The 17,500-nt window shown below is 39.1% G+C and overlaps 1 protein-coding gene and 1 long non-coding RNA gene across 6 annotated transcripts in view; one reads left to right on the top strand and one right to left on the bottom strand.

The window, feature by feature from the left end:
- Window positions 1–17,500, top strand: part of LOC135099794 (uncharacterized) — a 390,580-nt gene that overhangs the window by 254,830 nt on the left and 118,250 nt on the right. The window lies entirely within an intron of this gene.
- Window positions 2,713–17,500, bottom strand: part of LOC135099805 (uncharacterized) — a 107,440-nt gene continuing 92,652 nt past the window's right edge. Inside the window, exon 5 of the long non-coding RNA XR_010268389.1 lies at window positions 2,713–3,386. This is a non-coding gene — a long non-coding RNA (uncharacterized LOC135099805). The remainder of the gene's footprint in view (window positions 3,387–17,500) is intronic.

The raw sequence follows: 17,500 nt of genomic DNA, 5'->3' as shown, positions 1-17,500 counted from the left end.
ATTTATTATTATTATTATTATTATTATTATTATTATTATTATTATTATTATTATTATTATTATTATTAATATCATTATTTTATTTTACTTATTTTCATTGTTTTAGTGATATTGTTTGTTGTTGTCACTATTATTAGTATTTTCGTGACTTTTTTCATCGCTCTCCAAATCTTTCCTTCGAATTCTTTTATATTTGCCTTTTATTGTTTTTTTTACGGCATTCCATAAACTAATGTAGGTTTATTGACGTCTCTCTCTCTCTCTCTCTCTCTCTCTCTCTCTCTCTCTCTCTCTCTCTCTCTCTCTCTCTCTCTCTCTCTCTCTCTCTCTCTCTCTCTCCCTTTTTCTTAGTATCTTATTCCTTCACTCACCTTTTATTCGGGATCTGCTCCTTCCCATTTATCGCTGGTCTCGAAGTGGACACATACTCCACCACAGATGGATATTGGCTTATTGCTGCAATGAGGGTGGTTGTTTTCTTTTGGTCAGTCACATGGAACGTCAGAACTGGCAGACTGGTGAACGGTTATGTACGTAGATAAGTAGAATGGTTATGTTGGTAGATACGGAGGTAGATCACTGATTGATTGGTAACTGTATTGACCGACGAACTAATTTTTATTATTCACTGAAAGATGGATTGTTTTTATTATAAGAGAATATGAGTAGAATAATAGCTGTGCATGAGAATGAGAGAGAGAGAGAGAGAGAGAGAGAGAGAGAGAGAGAGAGAGAGAGAGAGAGAGAGAGAGAGAGAGAGAGAGAGAGAGAGAGAGAGAGAGAGATTAGGATATGGTTATTGATAAATGAATAAATGAACAAGAATATAAGGATAAGATTAAGAAAATATAACCCCACAAACTTCATATACACGACGACATGAAAAAAGTTATTATACATTTTTTTCAAAGCGCATTCACATAAATAAATACGTTACCAGGAAAAAATCTCTCCCTCGCCAGTGCAGGATGTATATGAGTTAATTAAACCCAGGAGGCGGTTCATTTAATTCCCTGTATCCGTGAAGCGCCACAAGGTGTTCAGGAGGTGGCAGCAACATTAGCACCAAGCCTCACAACACTTCGCCTCACAAACCACAACCCTCACAAGCCAATCCAAAGCCCTCACCAGCCCTCCCACAGCTCTCACCAGCCCACAACCATCACTAGTTTACAGTCTCAAATCTCACCAGCTCTCACTCACCAGCCCACAGTCTCACCAGCCCTCCCACAGCCCTCATCTGCCTCGGGAACCTTGTCTCACACCTGCCCTTACTTCTTTGTCTTCGTTTTCTGCTTCCTCTTTCTGTGACTAGTATTTATTTATTTTTATTTTTCATGTTTTCGTGTGATTTTTTTTTTTTTTTAGTTTTTCTTTCCTTTTTTCATGACCGTCATTGTTATTATTGTTGTTGTTATTAATGTTATTGTTGTTGTTATTATTATTATTATTATTATTATTATTATTATTATTATTATCATCATCTTGTTTTTCTTCTTGTTGTTGCTTTTCTTCACATCATTTTTGGTACTACTACATTATAGACTCCAACTACTACGACTTGTTCTTATGCGTAAAGGATACTGGCCAGGTGTTAAATAAAAAAAAGACTACTTAACTGCTGCATTGTGACGACACTTGAATACAAAATAGTTATAATTTAGTGGGCTAGGTTAGATCTAGAGATACCCTGATAAAGTCGTACAGGAGAACAATATAGTCAGGCAGAGTTCCAGAATTTACTTCAAAAATGTTCTTACTCCCGCTAAACATCAATAATGCGCATGTGATTTCTAACATTTTCGCTTCATGTTCTTCCTTTCTATCATTACTCTAGTGTTTTGTAGGTAAATAAAAAAGGAAGTAGAAAATGAATATGAAGTACAAACAACATATATTCTATTCATTAACTGACGTTGTATTAACCATTGTTTTTGTGCATGTGTATTTTCTGTTTTTGTTTTTTTATTTATTTATTTATTTTCCTTTTTATTTCTTAAGTCACAAGTATGTTTGACATGTATTTGAGGTGGCGAGGGGGATTCCATTCACACCGTGCTTTTAGACAAGGTGGAATCAAAAGCTTTTCGTCTTATCAACTCCTTTCCTCAAACTGACTGTATTCAACCTCTTTTTCATCGCCACAATGTTGCATCTCTTGCTATCTTCTAACGCTATTTTCACGCTAACTGCTTCTCTGATCTTGCTAATTGCATGTCTCCCCTCCTCCCACGGCCTCGCTGCACAAGACTTTCTTCTTTCTTTCATCCCTATTATATCCACCTCTCTAATGCAAGAGCTAACCAGTATTCTCAATCATTCATCCGTTTCTCTGGTAAACTCTGGAACTCCCTGCCTGCTTCTGTATTTACTCTCTCCTATGATTTGAAGTCTTTCAAGGGAAAAGTTTCAAGACACTTATCCTCCATTATTTGATTTTTCTGTTTTAAATTCTCATGGGACCTGGCATTAAGTGGGCGTCTTTTTTTCATAAATTTATTTTTTCGCCCTTCTTGCATAAAAAAAAGTGTTACTATATAAGGGATTTTAATAATATGCATTGTATGGAATATATCCTTTATTCTTTACTTACAGATATACATTCGTGAATACTTGCATGGTTTGCCCATAAATTTCCCCCAAAAAAGTACTTACCTTTAGTGTTGGTGCTCTCCTTTCACCTGCCTATGAGAGAGAGAGAGAGAGAGAGAGAGAGAGAGAGAGAGAGAGAGAGAGAGAGAGAGAGAGAGAGAGAGAGAGAGAGAGAGAGAGAGAGAGAGAGAGAGAGAGAGAGAGAGAGACCATAACAAAGACGAAAAAACAAACTGATAGATGCAGAATTATATAAAAGAAAAAGAACAAGACTGAGATTGAGGCTGAGAAGAAAGAGTAACAAACAAAGACAGACAAGCACAGAGGGACAGAGAATGATGAACACTAAGACAAAAAATAAATAAATAAAGGGAGACTGAGACATATACAAACAATAGCAGGTAAGTAAACGAAAAGAAAAAAAAAATGAGAGAAACACTGAATTTAAGCCTGAGGATATGAAAAAAAGAACATATAGATAAGAGAGAGAGAGAGAGAGAGAGAGAGAGAGAGAGAGAGAGAGAGAGAGAGAGAGAGAGAGAGAGAGAGAGAGAGAGAGAGAGAGAGAGAAAACTTAGCTGAGAAGAGGACGAAATTACAGACACTAATAAACTCAAGGAAAGAAACAAAACGCAAATAACAGCTATGCATGGCTAGCGGCGTGGTGGGGCGGGTCTGTTCAGGGCGGGGCGGGGCGTGGCGGGGTGGAGCCTGGTGGAGCTGGGTGGAGGAGCAGGATGTGTGGTGGAGGAGCAGGTGGAGAGTCACGTCTTGCCCCGGTGGGTTGCCGCTCCCTGGAAAGATAGACGCAGAATGTAAGAGAATGGCGAGACTTAAAATGGCGGGCGAATGAGGGAGGAGAGAGAGAGAGAGAGAGAGAGAGAGAGAGAGAGAGAGAGAGAGAGAGAGAGAGAGAGAGAGAGAGAGAGAGAGAGAGAGAGAGAGAGGAGGGAAGGGGAGGGGGCAAAGTATCATGTATGAGATATTGATTAATTTATGAAATAGATGTTAGGAAATTGAATGGTAATGAAATATAATGTTTTTAATTTTATTGGTGGTTGTTATTGTTATTGTTATTATTGTTTTTATTTTTATTATTATTATTATTATTATTATTATTAATAATAATATTATTATTATTATTTATTATCATCATCATCATTATTACACTATGTAACAAAATTTTACTTTTGTCTTGTCCTTGGCCCCAAAAATAGGTAGGTGTGTTTCATACAGGGACTGCCACGTGTAAGCCTGGTCGCTTCTTGCAGCTTCCCTTATTTCTTATGTACTTATGTTCTAAAACATAGTTTTCCAGTTATTTCCATCTAAACAAAATAGAAAAATATTATTTTGATCTAAAACTTTGCTTTGGGGGTTAGAACAATGAATTTACATTTTTGCATTATTTCGTTATAGTATGGGTTACTATTGGTTTTCATGTCAGGTAAAGACCTTTGCAAAATCTCAGTTACTTATCTAATTGCTTTTGAATTGTTGCAAATAAGTTAAAACAATGAAAGAAAGAATATAAAGTATTCTAAAGATTTTTTTTATTTTAATAAGATCATTCTTGAACTGACCAGATCTAGCAAGAAATTTCTCATATTTAAAAGAATTTGCTTACATTTCAGAAAACTCAAATCTTCCAGAATGTTCTACTAGACACTTTTAGATGTTTCTAGAACATTTTAGAACATTCTATTCAATGTAAACTTTTCCAGAATATTCTAGAACTTTCTAGATACAGTAGAAATATGTAGAAGTATCAAGAATTTTCTAGAATCTACAAGAATTTTCTAGAATGATTCAGAATATTCTAAAGTAGGTTCAAGAATATTCTGGAAAAAAACTGAGAACATTCTGGAACATTTTCTAGAAACACTAAGAATATTCTAGAGTACTGCTTGACAATATAAAAGTAGAGGCTTGCAGACCACCAATCAGTTTTGCTTTGGCTGCCTGAGAAGACACATCACAAGAGGTGAAATGACATCAAGAGGCTGCAGTCATTCTCCAGGTGCATTCTGCTACATATGTGGTCAATTCATCAAGGCAAGAGCAAAGATGTTCTCTGTGACAACATCGGGAAAAATGGTGAATTTTAGCAGTTTTGGGGCAAAAAAAAAAAAAAATAAATAAATAAAATAAATAACTAAATAAATAGATAAAAATAAATAAATAAATGAATAAAATATAAAAGCCACAAAGCAAATTTTGACAAGAATAATAGGTATTTTCTATTTTTTAGCAATTAAAAGAGTTGAAAAACACTTCTTTGTCAGACAAAAATCATGTCACATAGTATATTATTATTGTTATTGTTATTGTTATTATTATTATTATTATTATTATTATTATTATTATTATTATTATTATTATTATTATTATTATTATTATTGTTCCTACTACTACTACTACTACTACTACTACTACTACTACTACTACTACTACTCCTGTTTTCATTATCATTTAAATTATCGTCCTCCTCTTCTTCATTACTATTACTACTACTACTAACTACTACTACTACTACTACTACTACTACTACTACTACTATTTTCACTATAATCAATTATCGTCCTCCTCTTCCTCTTCATCATTACTATCATTACTATACCATTACCGCTATCAACATTGTTACTCTCCTACTTTGATACGCTTACTCTAGCTCACTCTAATACTCTTCATTCATAAAAAAGAAAATAATAATGATAATAATAATAATAATAATAATAATAATAATAATAATAATATAAAAAACACTCATACTTTTACTTTCATTATCAACAATTCATCATCATCATCATTATCGTTCTCACCACCACCACCACCACCGCCACCACCACCACCACCACCACCAGGCGAGACCATTTCAACCAAGGCTCGTAAAAAAAGGGGGTCCCGCCTCCCTCAGCTAAAACCTTCCCGCCTCTAAATTCTTCTCGACTGTTATAACTCGGCTAAAATCATATATTTTCGAGATAACAGGAAATCATTAGATTATGCAAATGACCGGCAGTAGTTATCTTGGCTAGTCCCTTCCCCTCCTCCTCCTCCTCCTCCTCCTCCTCCGTCTCCTCCTGCCTAAAGCCACTTTTATTTCCTCCTTCGTTCTTTTTCCCTCCATTTCCTACCAAAGATACGGAAAACTGGAGGAGGGAGAGGAAGAGAGGGAGGGAAGGAGGGAGTCAGGGAGGAGGGAACGTAGAAAGGAGGTGATGTAGAACGGCAAGGAGAGGGAGAAAGGGAGCTTAGAGAGAAATGAATGTTTGGAGAAAAGTGGACTCTAGGAAAGATGAGAGGAGGAGAAGGAACTGGAGGAACAAGAAAAGGGAAGTGAGCAGGAGGAAAGCCAGGGTGAAAAGAAAAGGAGAGAGTGAAAACAAGGGAAAGTGAATAGGGGAAATAAGAGAAAAGAATAATGAGAGAGAGAGAGAGAGAGAGAGAGAGAGAGAGAGAGAGAGAGAGAGAGAGAGAGAGAGAGAGAGAGAGAGAGAGAGAGAGAGAGAGAGAGAGAGAGAGAGAATGGTCTGCAAGCTTAATTTTCTTTATCACATGAAAATTTGTGACTTTGGATACATAAAATAGTAAAAAAAAAAACACAATTATAGAAAAATTAAAATAGAAACACGAGTAATACGAGTTTAAATAATATGGATGACTTTGTGTTCATGAATTCATTACTGAGAGAATGAATAAACAAAGGAACATAGAAAAGGAAGTGTATGCAATGTATAGAAAAAATATATATATATATATATACAAGGCAAATTACACCTCGCCTATATTTCTTAGCAGTCATGATGAAAATTACCATTCATCTTTTTTTTTCTTTTTTTTCGTCCCCTTACTCATCTTTTCTTTTCTTTTTTTCTCGCCATATCCTCTTTTTCATTCCTCCCTCACTCCTTCCAAAGACACAGTTTCAAGAACAATGACTCCCTCTTCTTTTTATCCTTTCGTATTGAAGTTTGTCTTTTTTTTTTTTCATCCCCAGTTGAGAACTTAATTAGTCTCCCTTCATCTATTTACCTGTGAAGTCCCTTTTAGGAGACAATTCAGAGCGTCAGTAAATTAAAAAAAAAAGGTATTTGTTCATGAAATGTGGAGGAAAGGAAGTAACACAAAGACACAGCAAATACTTGAATGAGGATGAATATAAAAAAAAAAAAGAAGAGAAGAGAAAAGAAGAACGAGGACTCGGGGGTACAGGAAGAGGAGGCTGGAGGAAGAGGAGAGGAAACAGGAGGAAAAGGAGAAGAATGAGAAGGAAGAAAAGTAAAAGGAAGTGGGGGAGAGGGAGGAGTTAGAATATAATAAGATTAATTTCGAGGAACCAAAGTGTGTGTGTGTGTGTGTGTGTGTGTGTGTGTGTGTGTGTGTGTGTGTGTGTGTGTGTGTGTGTGTGTGTGTGTGTGTGTGTGTGTGCATGAAAATTATGAGAGGAAATAAAATTAAGATGGCAGTGTGGGAGGAGACGGAGGAATAAAAGGAGAAGGAAGAGGGGGAAGAGGAAGAGATGGAGGAAGAGGAAGAGGAGGAGGAGAATAGCAAGAATTAAGTGACAGGAATAATTAGACAGCCTCAAGATGAATCCGTGGAGACCAATCTGTCTACGGAGGAACGACAGCTCCTCCTCCTCCTCCTCCTCCTCCTCCTCCTCCTCCAACTCTTCTTATACCCTTCTCTGTTTTTCCATTCACCTCTTCCCCCTTCCATGCATCTCTCTCTCTCTCTCTCTCTCTCTCTCTCTCTCTCTCTCTCTCTCTCTCTCTCTCTCTCTCTCTCTCTCTCTCTCTCTCTCTCTCTCTCTCTCTCTCTCCCCACCAAGGACGTGGCCAGCGAGGAGAATAAACAGCAGCACGTGAGCCGGGCTTCGAACTCTTCGCCTTCAGAATACCAATCCGACACAATCACGGTAATTGGGTGCTCTCCTGATTACCTGCGCTCACCTGCATAATTCTCTCTCTCTCTCTCTCTCTCTCTCTCTCTCTCTCTCTCTCTCTCTCTCTCTCTCTCTCTCTCTCTCTCTCTCTCTCTCTCTCTCTCTCTCTATTGCTTTTATTTTATCTTTTTTTTCATTTCAGTTTATAATTTGTGCTTTTTTTTTCTGCGTGTCATTTTTTTCTCTATCATTACATAAGTTATTCCTTTTTCTGTCACTCTTTTGTGACTTGTTATTCTTTATTTTTTTATTTTTTGTAATGTTTATGATTACATTCTCTGACTTTTTTCCTTCATCATACACACTGATTGTTTTTTTTTTTTTATTATTTGATAACTTAATGTTTCTTTTTTTCATAAATTAATTTGCAGTAACATTTTCTTATTTTTGCATTCTCTCTTTTGCTTCTTTGGTTTGTGAATTATAACTTTAACGAATGCAAGAACCAAGAATCACTTAATATCAAAGACCGTATTTAGTTTCTATGACTGTAGGACACTTGGAACGCATATTTAATTTATAACATCTCTGTTTTAAATACGTTTACTTTACCTTTAGTTCCCCTTCCTCTGCTTTCTCATATCCCACTCAATTTCCACTCATTCTCCTCCTCTCCCTTCATTCCCTTCCCTCCTTTCCCATCCTTTGTACATTTCCCCTTCGTTCTTTTTTTTTTTTTTTTTTCTCTCTGCTTATGTTTGTTCCGTCCCCTCTCCTTTTTATCTCTCTGTTTCTCTCTCATGTGCTTTGACTAGCTATCATATGAAAAGTAATATTATTCATGTCAAAATCGACTAGTGCGCGCGTGTGCACACACACACACACACACACACACACACACACACACACACACACACACACACACACACACACACACCACTCTTATCATGGCCTCCTCACTTTTACACACTTCTCTTTTCCTTCACCTTTTCTTTCTCATTTACATTCTTTCCTGAGTTACTCTTTCTTCTTCCATTCGTCTCTTCTATGCATTTCACTCATCCTTTGCCTTTTTCCTCATATCCTCACACTTTTTTTTTTCGTTTTCATCCCCACCAATTCATTTTTCTCATATGACCCTCCGTGCCTTTCTTTTCTTTGTCAGTCTCCTCACCAACCCTCAGCCAAACCCACCTCATCTCCCTGTCTCTCCTCTGTTGCTCCATTCATTCCGTCCCCTCCGCCACATTCACTCCTACACGTGCTGAAGAATCGACAACTACTGCTTATAAATTTATTACTTTTTTTTTTTTCTCCTTGTATCTCTCGATTCGAAATATCCGTTAGTGAAGGAAACAAGTGTACCTACCTATGGATACATGCATTTCTTGTTATATTAGTGGTTTAAAGTGTATGGCTGTGATGTGAAAATGGTAATAAATGCTATAATAATTTTATTTCGTTTAGAGTCAGAGATATTAAAACAAAATCATCTAATACTAACTGAGTAAATAGCCATAAATCAAAATTGAAAGAATATATAAATAGTAATTAATACATTATTGGAAACATGAGAATTGTCATTTATAATATAATATTCACCTTAAGCAGAGTGCTACATAAGTGGGATATAGACTCAGTAATAAGATTGTTAGTGATGATTCAATAGGCAGCTTTTAAAAAGATCAGACAGGTTTCAGCATAAAGATGAAAGGTGGAAATAGGCAGGCATTTCTTACACAGGGGCTGTCAGGTGCAAGCCTAACGGCCTCCAGGAGCTCCTTTATTTCCATATGTTTTTTTAATGATTGACGGAGCTTATAAATGATTTAAAACAGTTACACTAATTTTATTTCTTAATTCACCCAAACTTCTCACACTACGTTCCTTAGAAAACATGATCTTTTCCTCTCTCTTCCCCTCTTGCCCTTTTTTTTTCTCTCTCCTTTCTTATGTTTTCCCTGTCTTTCTTATTCAATCTCCGTTCCGTAAAGAGCCTTCCCTCACGCCTTCCTTATTTTTATCCTAGCTCCTTTTTGTTCCTCTTCGTTCCAATTCTAATAATTTTCTTCTTTTTACTCCTATTTAAACTCCGCTTCATAGACATCCCTCTCTCTTCGTTTCAGTCCTTCCTTATTTCCCCTAACTCTTTCTTACCCTTCCTGTACATCCAGACACCCACCCACGCTCCCCTTCCATCCTTCCTCCACCATAATATTGAATAGATTAAATAGAAAGACAAGTTATCGTACCAATGAGGGAGTAGAGAGGGAGATAGAAAGAGAGAGGAGGGTAGAAGAGGAGAGGGAGGAAGGAAGGAGGGACGGAGAAGGGGACACACACACACACACACACACACACACACACACACACACACACACACACACACACGCCTCGCTCCCTGTAACAAACTACCGCCAAGAAAATGGATTTCCTGTAATAAAATAAAATAATTATGGAGTTTCGGAACTTTCTTATCTCGCCAACCAATCAGTGCTGTTATCGGAGGCCGCCCGCGTCCGTTTGCGTGCCTCTCCTTTAATGGAGTCGGCATAAGAATATCTGAGTCATTTTTCATTCAAGCAGAGAACCACGCGACTGTTTTTCTTATTTCTCACTATGGGGGCTTGGTGGGATGGGAGAAGGAGGAGGAGGGGAAGGAGGAGGAGAAGGAGGAGAAAAAAGATTGGAGTTGTCTTCGCTTTTACTACCGCACGTCTCCCTCTTTAGATTAATATAGTCGTAGTTAGTGGCAAACATCATCGTGAGCATGAACATGTCTGCTGCTGAGAGAGAGAGAGAGAGAGAGAGAGAGAGAGAGAGAGAGAGAGAGAGAGAGAGAGAGAGAGAGAGAGAGAGAAAGTGAAGAAACACAAATGAGAGATGGTAATGAAAAATAAATAAAAATGAATAAATAAAAAGGTTATCGTTAACTTTACATCTGTACGTCTCTTACTGTAGATTAAGTGATTAAATAAGATAACCTGTTAGTAACCATTGTGTTTGCTAGCATTTCTCCTTCCTTTGTGTTTTATTTTGTGGCTTTAACACTGCACGGCTTTCAATATAGATTAAATTAATGTACTTTATCACAAACCTAACCTCGGAAGAACCAATATGCTAAAACCATTCCTTCTCCCCTTGTATTCCTAGTTAGAGTAACGCTGTAGGGAAACGAGATAAGTGGATTGCATGTACAGCTAAACAGTGGAGTACAAGTGGAGTGAGCGTGTGGAGATGTGGAGGGGATGGTCTTGTATGTTTGGGAGAGGAAGAGGAAGGACTGTGGAAGGAAGGGGAGGCCTGATTTTTTCTCCTCTTTAATGTTTGAATATCCGAACCGAAATAGATTACATTCGAAATACTAATGGTGATGGAAAGGGGAGGAAAGGGAGGAAGGGGAGACGGCAGAGAGAGAGAGAGAGAGAGAGAGAGAGAGAGAGAGAGAGAGAGAGAGAGAGAGAGAGAGAGAGAGAGAGAGAGAGAGAGAGAGAGAGAGAGAGAGAGAGAGAGAGAGAGAGAGAGAGAGAGAGAGAGAGAGAGAGAGAGAGAGAGAGAGAGAGAGAGAGAGAGAGGCGGGGGGAGGAGTAAGGAATGGATGAAAGGCCGCAGAAGGGAGAAGGAAGAGAGGGAGTAAGGAGGAAAAGGGCGTGACTAAGGTGTATATCAGAGAGAGAGAGAGAGAGAGAGAGAGAGAGAGAGAGAGAGAGAGAGAGAGAGAGAAAAGCAATAAAAAAGGCCTACATAAGAAAGAAAGGAGTCAGTTTAGGATCTGGTGCTGGAAGAAGAAGAGGATGAAGAAAAAAAAAAAAGAGAAATAGAAGGAGGACAGAAAAAAAAGAAGAGAAAGAACAAGAACAAGATAAAAAAAACATCGAGAACAAAAAAATAAGAAGACAGAGAGAGAGAGAGAGAGAGAGAGAGAGAGAGAGAGAGAGAGAGAGAGAGAGAGAGAGAGAGAGAGAGAGAAAGAAAGGGAAGGCAGGTGTAGTGGAGGGTAGGAGGAGGAGGAGGTGGAGGAGGAGACATTGACAGGCAATTTAACTTCCAAATCGTCCCACATTCGCTTCTAACTGGGAATAACACAGACAATCACGGCTATTTGCATTTAGAAATGACGCCGACTTTCTGTCCTATTATTTCTTTTCTTTTCCTTCTGTCTTTCCGTCCCCCCTTCCCTCCTCTCCCTCTCTCCCTCATGCTCACATACGCTGGATAATCATTTGTGTTGCTTTCTGAGGGAGAGAGAGAGGGAGAGAAGCGGAGAGATGGAGGAACGGAGGGAATGAGGGAGAGAGGGAGGAAAGAAGGGAGGTAAGTAGAAATGGAGGAAGATTTGTTGTTATTTCAGGAAGGCTCCATTAATCGTGTGTGGCCGAGTGACTTTATTTGCTTTATTTATGGACCTTATTCAGGGGAAGCACAGGAGCGAGAAGAGGAGGAAGGAGAAGGAGGAGGAGGAGGAAGAGGAGTAGGAAAAGGAAGACGAGGGAGAGGAAAATGGCGAGAGAGCAGAGAAGCGAGAAACGAGGAAATAGGAAAGTAGGAATAAAACAGCCAGAAAGCAGAGAGAGAGAGAGAGAGAGAGAGAGAGAGAGAGAGAGAGAGAGAGAGAGAGAGAGAGAGAGAGAGAGAGAGAGAGAGAGAGAGAGAGAGAGAGAGAGAGAGAGAGAGAGAGATGATGGATTGGGAGCGATTTATAACGGAGAAGGGAGGAAAATGAAGGGGGAAGAGAAGAAGAAGAAGAAGAAGAAGGCGTATGAAGAAGAAAGGAGAAAATTATGATGATGGAAACACTTAAATGTAAATGAGTAAGATTGAATGGTTTACTTTAATAAGTGAAAATTATATGAAAAGAAGGATAAGTTGAAGGTAAAAAAAAAAGTTGAATTAAGAGTGATTTATTTATATATATTTGAAAGAGACAGCTATATGAAAAGTATAAGGATATTGAATAAATGCTGAAATTTTGATGAGCGCGATGATAACAACTGAAATAGTGGTGAAGATAGTAATAATAAGGAAAGGAAGAGAATAAGAATAAGAAGAACAAGAACAAAGAGGAATAAATAAAATAATCAACCAATAAGGAATACACACACACACACACACACACACACACACACACACACACACACACACACACACACACACACACTCACTCACTCACTCACTCACTCACTCACTCACTCACTCACTCACTCACTCACTCACTCACACACACACACACACACACACACACACACACACACACACACACACACACACACACACACACACACACAGAGTGAGAGGGGGGACAATAATTTACTCCCAATTAACAAATGACACAGATAAGCCCATTATTTATAGTGTTACCTGTGCATTCCAGGTAAGTACGAGGCTTTGGAGTGGCTAAGTACCCGCCTTACCCCTTAATGGGCCAGGTGGGTCAAGGTGAGGCGGCTTTGCTTAATGGCTGTCGAGATCAAATGGATTAGATTGCCATTGAGGCGTGGGCTGTGTGTGGAGAGTACAGACCCCCTTGAAGGAGTTCTGTTCCCCAATGCCACGGTGATGAATCGAGGGGAGGCGGGGAGGGAAAGAAGAGTTAGTGGTATGAGAGAATGCAGGGCAAAGTTGTGGTGTTTGGTGGTCAGAAGTGTACTATTTTTTTTTTTTTTTTGTCTCTTGATTTTTGTGATTTATTGGTTGTGGGTTACTGGAGAGGAATGTGGTATTTTAACCCTTTGACTGCCACTTGGTACACCTTTCCCTAATTAGCAGCAACTCTAAGACATCTTTACTCGTTCTACAGTCACATCCAATCCTTGAACTGGGAAGAAATTGCAAAATGTATTCTTTTTCGTCGCCAACTTTCTTGTAGATGCTTATAGAGACTTGACGCATTGCTTCTGGTGCTGCTAATTGTTTCGTGTCGCGGTGAAATGGTTAATTTGTTTTGACGTTTCTCTTAATATCAACTTATGTAATATATCGAAATTATTTTATTTATAACAGACTGTAGAATTTCATATTGAAGGAAGGAAGCAAAGAATACTGGAAGGAAGTGAGATATGTTACTGGAGTAGTGACCGTGACTGTACTTCCTCTAACGTCTCGACTGCACATTCCTCGCATACCATTCGTTCTACTTCACTTCTAACACAGCTCCAGATGATAAATTTTTCCAGAAGTATGTTTGTCATTTTAAGGCGAGGTCACTGAAAAGTACTACACCGCTGGATAATAGTCACCGATGAAAAGATTTGTAACTTAACATGGTAATCGCGGTAAAAGTGATGGTTAGAAGTAGTTTTATGAGCACTGGTTCCTTTGTTATTAGCTGAAGTAAATAAACATTATTCTCTTTTCATTAGCTGTAGTATGTAAGCATTGATTCTTCTGTCACGGCAGTTGAAGAAGAAAAATGTTACTTAGAGAAGGAGAACATGTAATCCCATAACTCTCTCTTTGACTCAACATAACAATACACCAATACATTATAGCTGGACAGAAAGTGACCGCTTCCGAACCAAGATATTATCATTGTAAGAAGAAAAGACCAGACAGAGGCATTGTGTAACTACATCTTAAGGATTCTATTGAGGTTAACTGACCAGAAGAGGTACAATAGAACAACGTAGCCAAATGGATCTCACAAGCTGCTATAATTCATTTCTTACTGTTTCACGTCGGGTAAGAAAGTTCTAAAGTCCAACATACCTACAACTTACTGGCTTCAGGAGTAATATATTAGGTATTGAAAAAGAAAACACTATCTGTAAATGAACATATGGAGCTTAATATAACAAATCGTTGAATCTTAATACCCACTTTCTCGAAATAGTTGATGAATGAAGTACTAAAAACTGTCGTAAAAAGACGCATAACGCATAGAAACTTACACATTACTACAGCTTCTAATGACGACTTGTGCACATTGAAGGAACACTAAGAACACTACAGTTATTGATCGCGTCCCTTTGTCACACTTCATCACCTTAGAACGAGGCCGATGCAATACAACTCTTTACACCGCAGTGGTGGTCACATTAATTATTATTGGTAGGAGATGTATTGGTGCAGGTGGTGGGTATTGTAAAAGTTTTCTGGGCGTTCCATCTTTGTGTATTGCCTTGGCACAAATAGGACAAGAGTGATGGTTTTACTTGATGTTTTAGTCATTTTTTTTCTGATATGATCTTGTTCTTGATTGATTGATTTGAATTTGTGTACAGCTCTTGCAATATATTTTTTCACTTTAGTTTATCTTTATACCGAGTGGAATTTGAACTTACGGTTATTTTAAGATTTACGTATGTGTTCTTCACCCTTTTTAAGCCTACTACATAACACAACATTGCTCAGTTTATCTCTTTTTCCAGTACTTACTGAATCATCTTTCCTCGTCCCCCTTCTCATCTCTTTCTCCTCAGATTCCCTTTAAACAGCTCACTCTAAAGATCCACCTCACATATCCATTTCATCCCACACCACCACTCAACATACAACACCAATATTCACTTCACGTCCTTCTTAACTCCCCTTCCTCTCAATCGAAAAAAATTTCCACTACCCTTCTTCACCTCATCTCATCTCATCTCCCTCCCCTTTTGAACTTCTTTCTGTCTCCTTCACCTGAGACTCACCTTTGGCTCACCCTCCTGCTCTTTCTCCTCCTCCTCCTCCTCCTCCTCCTCCTCGTCTTTCTTCACATTTCTGGCTCAGTCTAACCCTTTCCTTCAACCCCTCACCTCTTCACCTCAGTTCACCTCACTCGTGCCCTCCAAGTCACCGCCGCCAAACACTCCACTGTTAAAATCGAGTTTCGCGTAGGTGATCCTAATCCTGTCTCTTATCTACTTCCTCTTCCCCACTCTCCCACTCTCCCTGTCTCCCTCTCTCCCTCTCTCTCTCTCTTTCCCAAGCTGGTCCGAGTCACTAATCGTTTTAGATAAATATCACGGTGGCCACAAGGAGGGCGGACCAATATTTGAGGAGCAATATAGAAAATGGGGTGGAGGAAGCCCATGGTTGACTCAAGGGGCTGGAGCGTTTGAAAGTCATCCCGGTGAAGGGGTGATACGGAGCGTGTGGAGGAGGATGTGAAGTGGTGGTGGTGGTGGTGGTGGTGGTGGTGGTGGTGGTTGGTGTTGTTGTTGTTGTGAATTCAAGTCATGAGTAAGTTTTTTTGTTGGTTTCGTGATTGGCTTTTTCTTGTTGTTATTTACGTGTAATGTTACGGTGAGTGAGCGCCAGAGAGACAGTGATGGTGGTGGTGATGGTCTGAAAGGTGGTGGTTATGGTGGCGGTGGAGTTGGTGATGGTAATGGTGACTCACTCGTACAAGACAGTGTTCTACTCACTATGTTGGGGATTTAGTTTTTAGGTTTTTTTTTTTTTTTTGTCTCGTATTTTTGGTAGTTTGTTGCAATTTCTTATAATTAAGTGACTCCTTGGTATGTAGTTAGGTGTATAATTTTGTTTATTCTGTGTTTATCTATCAATTACACTTTCCTGCCGAGCAATCATTGTACCTTTTTTAATGAATATAAGAAAAGAATCCACATTTTAGCATTGTTAGCTCCTTCGTACGTACTTTTATTAATTTCCATGATTAAGAATAACTCACTTGACAGGTTTTATATTTTCTTTAAGACCTCAATGAAAAATCGCAAAATTAAAATAGCTCTACACACACACACACACACACACACACACACACACACACACACACACACACACACACACACACACACACACACACACACACACACACACACACACACACACACACACACACACACACACACACACACACACACACACACACACACACACACACACACACACACACACACACTGGAGGACTGGTGTGGGTGTATTATGAGTTCTTGGGGTGAGGTGGAGGATTGTCGTTTCCGGGGTCACTATTTCCTGTCACCCCTTCCTCCTCTTCCTCCTCCTCCTCCTCCCCCCAACCCAACCACTTTGCAATGGCAACACCCACCCAGATGTACCATAACAATCTCTCTCTCTCTCTCTCTCTCTCTCTCTCTCTCTCTCTCTCTCTCTCTCTCTCTCTCTCTCTCTCTCTCTCTCTCTCTCTCTCTCTCTCTCTCTCTGTTCCCCATTTTGCTCACGCGAGCGCATTCACTCTCTCCCTCCTCTCCTCCTCTCCCCCGCTTTACTCACCCTTCCCTTCTTCCCCTTCTTCGTTCTCCTTAGAAATAAGTGTAGAATGTTACGAATCCTTTCAATGCTTCCCCTTCCTTTCTTTCTTTCTCCCCACCAATCCTCTCCTCCTCCTCCTCCTCCCCCTTCCTCAGAGTTTTCTCGTTCAGGTGTTTCCAGGTAAATAGTCGTTTCATTCATTCGTTTCCTCCTTGTCCATCATAGTGTGTGTGTGTGTGTGTGTGTGTGTGTGTGTGTGTGTGTGTGTGTGTGGTGAGGTTTTATTATTTTCTTATCTGTTATTGGTACATGATTGTTAATATTTTTCGTTTTAATTTGGCCGCAGTTTGTCAAAATGTATGAATTGTTAAAGGTATATGTTATTATGTATATATGTACGTAAGCATCTTCATGCATACATACATACATACATACATACATACATAAATAATCTCCTGCCATATATAACGTAACGTTTTCGCTTATAAATGAGAGAGAGAGAGAGAGAGAGAGAGAGAGAGAGAGAGAGAGAGAGAGAGAGAGAGAGAGAGAGAGAGAGAGAATTAATAAGCAAAAGCAAAGTAAGAAGAATTAAAACAAATTAGAGCACCATATCGCCTCACTATCGCGGTCACAAGGGAATCAATATTTGTAACTCAATGCCGAAGGTAAGAGTAGGAAGTCACACCTGTGCTTAATTATTTGAAGGTGCCGAGAAAGGGGAGGAGTAGGAAGAGGAGGAGGAGAAGGGGGAGGAGGAAGAGGAGGAGGAGAAGGAGGAGGAGGAGGAGGAGAAGGAGGAGGAGGAGGAGGAGGAGGAGGAGGAGGAGGAGGAGGAGGAGGAAGTTAAATGGTTATACTTAA

Source organism: Scylla paramamosain, chromosome 1 (assembly GCF_035594125.1).
Source record: "Scylla paramamosain isolate STU-SP2022 chromosome 1, ASM3559412v1, whole genome shotgun sequence".
Taxonomy (NCBI): domain Eukaryota; kingdom Metazoa; phylum Arthropoda; class Malacostraca; order Decapoda; family Portunidae; genus Scylla; species Scylla paramamosain.
Note: the sequence above shows the minus strand (reverse complement) of the source record. Positions and strands in the feature narration are given on the sequence as shown.